This window comes from Podarcis erhardii (assembly GCF_964252035.2).
Source record: "Podarcis erhardii genome assembly, chromosome: 1".
NCBI classification, from domain to species: domain Eukaryota; kingdom Metazoa; phylum Chordata; class Lepidosauria; order Squamata; family Lacertidae; genus Podarcis; species Podarcis erhardii.
Genome location: NC_138497.1, coordinates 31,544,535 through 31,550,534, shown reverse-complemented (window position 1 = coordinate 31,550,534; position 6,000 = coordinate 31,544,535).

Sequence of the window (6,000 nt, the reverse complement as noted above, 5' to 3'; positions counted from 1 at the left end):
AGATGTCTTGATATCTTGTATTGGGCTTACGGAGGCTACAGTAGACATATGTCAACTTTTGGCTTCCATTGAGCTCTGCACTGAACTCCCTGATGAAGACTTGAGTGAAATATAAAAAGTTCCACAACTTAAGGAGACGTTTCAGCTTCCAGAGTAGCCTGTTGCTGTAAATAAACAAGAGTCCTGTGGCACCTTCAAAACAAACTGATTAAGGGGTAACTTTGTGTGTAATAAGAGTTCACCTGAGGCATCTCTTTATGGATGTTGGTCTTGGAATATGCCAAAACGTTGTTATTTCAGAGTGTTCATTTGGAGCTGATTCAGCGCATGCCCTGTGCGCCAGTATAGTGTGGTGTAGTGGTAAGAGCATCGGACAAAAACAAAGGAGACCAGAGTGCTAGTTCCCACTCAGCCACGAAATCTCCCTGGGTAGCCCTGGACCAGTCACTGCCTCTCAGCCTCACCTACCTCACAGGGTTGTTGTGAGGATAAAATGGGAAGAGGGAGAATCATATGCATATTTGAAAAATATCATATTTGAAAAAATCATATTTGAAAAATGAATCCCTAAGCAGCAAGCAAGGTTCAGCACACTCTCTTTCAGTCCAAAACTGTGGCTGTTGTCTAGGAATTTCTCCCTCGCCTTTTCCGGGGTTTCAATAGAAAACCAACCGGCCGGTGCCAGCTGCACAGGAGGTCTCAGTTCCGATAAACGAGCACTGTCTTTTCTTTACCTGCTTTGTATCCTGCCCTGAGAGGCCAACACGGCAAGCACCGCCTCGTGAACCCTTCCTTCTCCAAGAACTCGGCGGCTTCCTCCGCCCCAGCTTATGCAACCTTGCGGGCTGCCACCTTTCGTCACCCAAACAAAAGGTGCTGCGCCTTGACTTGAGCAGCGCCTCCGCCACGTGGGAAAAGCCTGCACCCATCATAGGGTCGCTGCCAGGCAGCTGCAGCTTTTGTTGCCAAGAAGAAAGCTTCCCCGTCCTAAATCCCCGAATAACTAGGGTTCCCACCCCACCCCATCAATGGAAGGGCGGAGGAGATATTATTATGGCTGTCGCTTCCTCCCTTCCTCCAGCCCCCCTCGAGGGGTTTCGAGGCCCCCGCTCGGCTTCCGCGCTCCATTTCCCAGCCAGCTACAATTATAGAATTCTAAAGATGGAAGGGACCCCGAGGGTCATCCAGCCCAACCCGTTACAATGCAAGATTCGAACCCACGACCCGGGGATTAAGAGCCTCGTGCTCTAGCTCTACCAAGCGCGCTAGCCAGCCAGCCAGCAGGCCCTCTACCCCGCTTCCCGGCCTGCTCCCTCCCTGCCTGCTTTTCCTCTGATTTCTCGGAAGAATTCCCGCCTGCTGGCCTCCTTCGCCGCCGCTGCCCGAGTGTTGTGATGTTGTTTTCCCTTGGTCGCTATGGGCGGGGAGTTCCGACCGGGAGCGAAAAAGGGCGGGAGAGGGAAGGGGGCGTGATTCCGGCGGCCCCGACGGGGTGGTGGAAGGGGAGCACCGGGGGGACGGGGAGGCTGCTTCCTTCCCCGGGAACAGGCTCTGTGGGGTGAAGGGGCTTCTTACTCCCACCAAAAAAGCCTTGTTTAAAACCCTTGTTTTTAACCCTTTATTGTTTATGGAACTTCACTCTGTTTGCAGGAGCAGCTGGACTGGGGGAACTAGGAGTAACCTTGTCCAGACCTTTGTCTGCAACGCCCTATAGTGTAGACCACCTGGCATGGATCTCGTATATAAGACATCTCTGATATACACTGGGGTTGTTGTTCTTTAGATTACTCTGGCGTTACCTATGGGTTTGTGCGTTTTTCACTGTGGGGTGAAGGGGAGGGTGATTTTGTACACAGTCCCTGCTTGTGGGTTCAGCCACTGTGAGAACATTTGCCATGATCTATAGTGCTGATAAGCTGACTGGCTTTCAACAGAAAGCCTCTTAATTCATTGGACTAGTTGTTACTTTTATTTTTATTATTACTATTATTAATCTATTTTATTTTAATCCCACTTTTCCTCCAAGGAGGTCAAGGTGGCTTAGATTATTAGATTATAATTATTAGATTATTATGCCTTAGATTATTTTCTCTCCCTATCCCCATTTTAACACATTCAACTGAGGCAGCATTCCCCATGTAGTGAGGGTGAAAGTGTATTTCTGGTGGGATTGCTGTTAAAGGCACAGCTGTTAAGGACAATGGAAACAAATAGATTTGGCTGGTTTTAAGTGATAGGGCAACAGACAGCAAATTATGGGCATGCATGCACATTTTATTATAGAATCAATGGAGACTGAATACTTGCTTTTTTTCTAAGTAGTCACTCCTGGAGACACTGGCTTCTTTCTGAAAGTAAAAATTCATTGCAGATTGATTCTGCATTGCCCACAATGTGTCCGTTTAAAGACAGATGAAAACAGATGTAGGAAGTCCTGGCAAGCAGAGGTATATGTGCACCTGCTCAAGGATGTTGTAGGTGGATGCATAACAAGATTGCAATCACATCTTCCTTCTTCATTCACCTGAGGCATGTGCCCGGAGGAAAAGGTATGGATAACCTAATTAAAGGGAGAGACTTCAAAATCATATTAAGTAACCACACCCACTTTTGTGGACAGCACATTAGAGTTGTAAAATTTCTGGAAATTTTGAAGCCATGGGAAAGGAACAACCCCACCCTCATGGGTTTTCTGGGGGTGGGGAGAAATTTTGGGGGAAATTATATATTTGATGGATTGACACAGTTGAATGGATAGAAAGAAGGAAGATCACCTGAAGTCTGGCTTGGAAGCACTGCAAGTGGACTGTTCTGCAAATGATTTGGAAGCCTAATGTTCCTCCAATATACACTGCTTAGAGATGTTTTAAATATTAAACAGCATCTAAATGCTTTTAAATAAAATAAAAAATGAAAAGCACCTGAAGATAAATTATTGTGCAATGCACATGAAATAATCTTCTTTTGTAAACCACCTTCAGATGACTTTGTCCGGAAAGGATGCATATTAAGTGATTTAAAGAAAGAAGTTGTATTTATTATAGATTTACAGTAAACCGATAAAGGAGGTAAGGCTGTCAGCATTTTACCAAGTCTTTTATTAGCGATCATCACTATCTATGAATGAAGCAGACTCAGTCACATGTGATGCTCATCCTAATTCCCATCTGACTTGCTGTCATAATTTTTCCAGTGGTGGTGGAAATCTTTCTTGGTCAGAATGCTGACATTGTCTAGACATTGTTTATAGTGCAGTTGGATTCCAGGGGTTTTAGAACACTAATCGCCATTTGGAATCCTGCGTTTATCGTGGTTGGAATGGGTGGAGCTGAATCGTAATAACTGCAGTACCACTGGGGAAACAAAGCTGGGTGGGAGGGCAGTGCTGCCACAGGTAAGTACATCATTCAGTCAAAGGATTTGCAATCTAACTGAAAGCAATGACATAACAAGTAATATAACCAATACTTGGAGAGGAGCAGAATGAGTGGAACAAAGGCTTAAGAATATACACACATTATTTAGTCGTCAAGATATATAACCTAGCATTTCAGTTACAAAACTTATGTGTGCATCTGTCAAATACACTGGAAATACTATGCTATGTCTCTTGATGATTTATGGTCCAATTCTTTGCATGTGTACTTGGAGGGAAATTTGTGCTCAGTGGAATTTACTACAATTCAAATGTGTACGAATGAATTATTCCTAGCGCTTACTGCCTATTTTAATATTCTCCCTCGTCCCCCATAAGCACTTTCCCCAATATGAAATAGGATCTTCATACATTCTTTATATCTTTTTATTTCTTCAGGATGTTTCATCTCACTCCACCACCACCACCACCACTTAAGCTTTTTGTCATCCAGACAAAACAAAAATGCATTTAATAATAATAACACTGGAGAAGGAAAAAGTCGATAAAATTTTGCTTTTGGTGATATTTTATGGAAGAGAGCTTTTGTCCCACTCCCAGCCTGTTGTTCACGCATTGAAACTCCTGACTATTCCCAATTGGTTTGACCTTGGGCGAATGGTAATTTTTCTTTGTCAGTCGGTATAAATGCAGCCTCTGCAATCACAGACTTTTCTTTCCAAAGGAATAGTTTGTTTGCCCTCCAATTTCCCACCCTTTCATTGATGTTGCCTTTCAGTAAAGTTTCGCCTGCTGGTGAAATGTTGGGTAATTGATGGATCCTTACTACTCTTTTAAACCAAACAGAACGATGCCCATAAAATCACCGTGTTTCCTTCATGTTTGCATAAACCAAAACCTGAACTGGGAAGGAGAGCTTCCTGTCCCAGCAGAGAATGAGCTAAAGATGTGGGAGCTAAAAACAACACTCAGTAAGGCAGGAAAAGGGAACCTCTGACCCTCCAGATGTTGTTGGATCACAACTCCCATCATCCCTGACCATTGGTCTGGAGCTGATGGGAGTTGAAGTCCAACATCTGGAGAGCCCCATCCTTTCAGAAATGTATGCCAAAGACTCATAGTCTCAACCACTCCCCTTATCACTTAGAATGATACTGAAAATGAGGGGAATACAGTCAAGTCTATATTTTTATTTTTTAAATAGTACCTCCTTGTTGAACTTTGGTCTGGCCCCATTACTGTACTATTGTAGGTGCCCATTGGGGCTGGTATGATGGAGGTAGCTCCACATTGCATGGAACCAGAGCCAATGACAGACAGAGCCAACTCTAGTTTTCTCCCCATCTTCTTAGAGACAGAGGAGGCTAGCAGCCAGGGCCACCCCATGGATTGAAGTTAAAAGGCAGTGAGGTGGGGCTGAGGGCAGAGGCTGGTGGGGCAGTAGCCCATTAGCTCCAATGGCCCAGCCATCAATGATTGCTGGCAAGGGCAAAATGGCAGTGGAGGTGGGTTCGAAGGGGACTGATATGACCCCATTCCACAATTTGTAACATTCAGATATCCCCCCCCCCAAAAAAAAGCAGTATCTGTTAAGCATCTGCTCAAGTTCTGATCTTAACAAGTATTTGCATGATTTTCTGATCCTGGCCCTAAATGAGTGCCCATCTGTTTCAATTTCCCATTGCCTAACTGGCCTTTTCCTCTCACGCTGCAGCCTTATTCTGCTCCTAGAATAGGGAGCATGCTTTTTGACCATTGTGCAAACAAACGAAGGCTGCAGATCACACACCCGTAGAAAGACAGAATATTTATGCAATTTTCAGCAAGATGGCTTATGGAATATGCATATGACTGGGGTGCCTCTTGATTCATTTGAAAGGCGATTTGGGAAAGGGGATTATATTCTGGCTAAAAGCTACAGAACGAAGGGATTAACTAACCTATATGCGCTTTGATTCTCATTCTGTAGAAATAGATTCCAGATTTCCACTGTCTTTTTTAGTCTATGTCATTTAAAAAATGTATATATATGTTTTATAGTTTTGAAATGTTACGGTACAATCCAATGCACAATTTATTGGGAAGAGGATTGGCCCTCAAATGTTCTGAAATGGTTATTTATGTGTTTTGTCTAATTTCCCTCCCTCAAATAAGAAATTCATTTTAACAAATAATTTTTGCTGAGGCTGCCTTTTTAATCGTGATACCTATATCCTGATCCTGAATAAAAATGTAAACACTGGGCCTGCAGTGTCTGTTGATGGAGCCTAGCTACACACTTCCCCAGTTGGAGCTGGTAAGGATGATGATGAAAGGGGGAGGGGATATGGAAGGGAGATAAATGCATCTCAAATATAATCTGTCCTTTGCATATTTACACCCACACAGAAATCGCTCTTCTAAAATATAGCAAAATTCCCCATGCTTGTCTAGGCCTAGCTACTGAAATCTGGCCCAAACAATATATGTTTAAAATGTGCCTGGAGGAGGCACCAGAGAGATACAGAGCTTGCTTTTTTGTTGAGGGTTTCAAGCCTCAAGTACACAAACCAATCAAGTTTATGACATAGGAACAGCTGCCTGTGTTAACTTCCTGAACTCTCCTCACTAGATGGTCCAAAGAT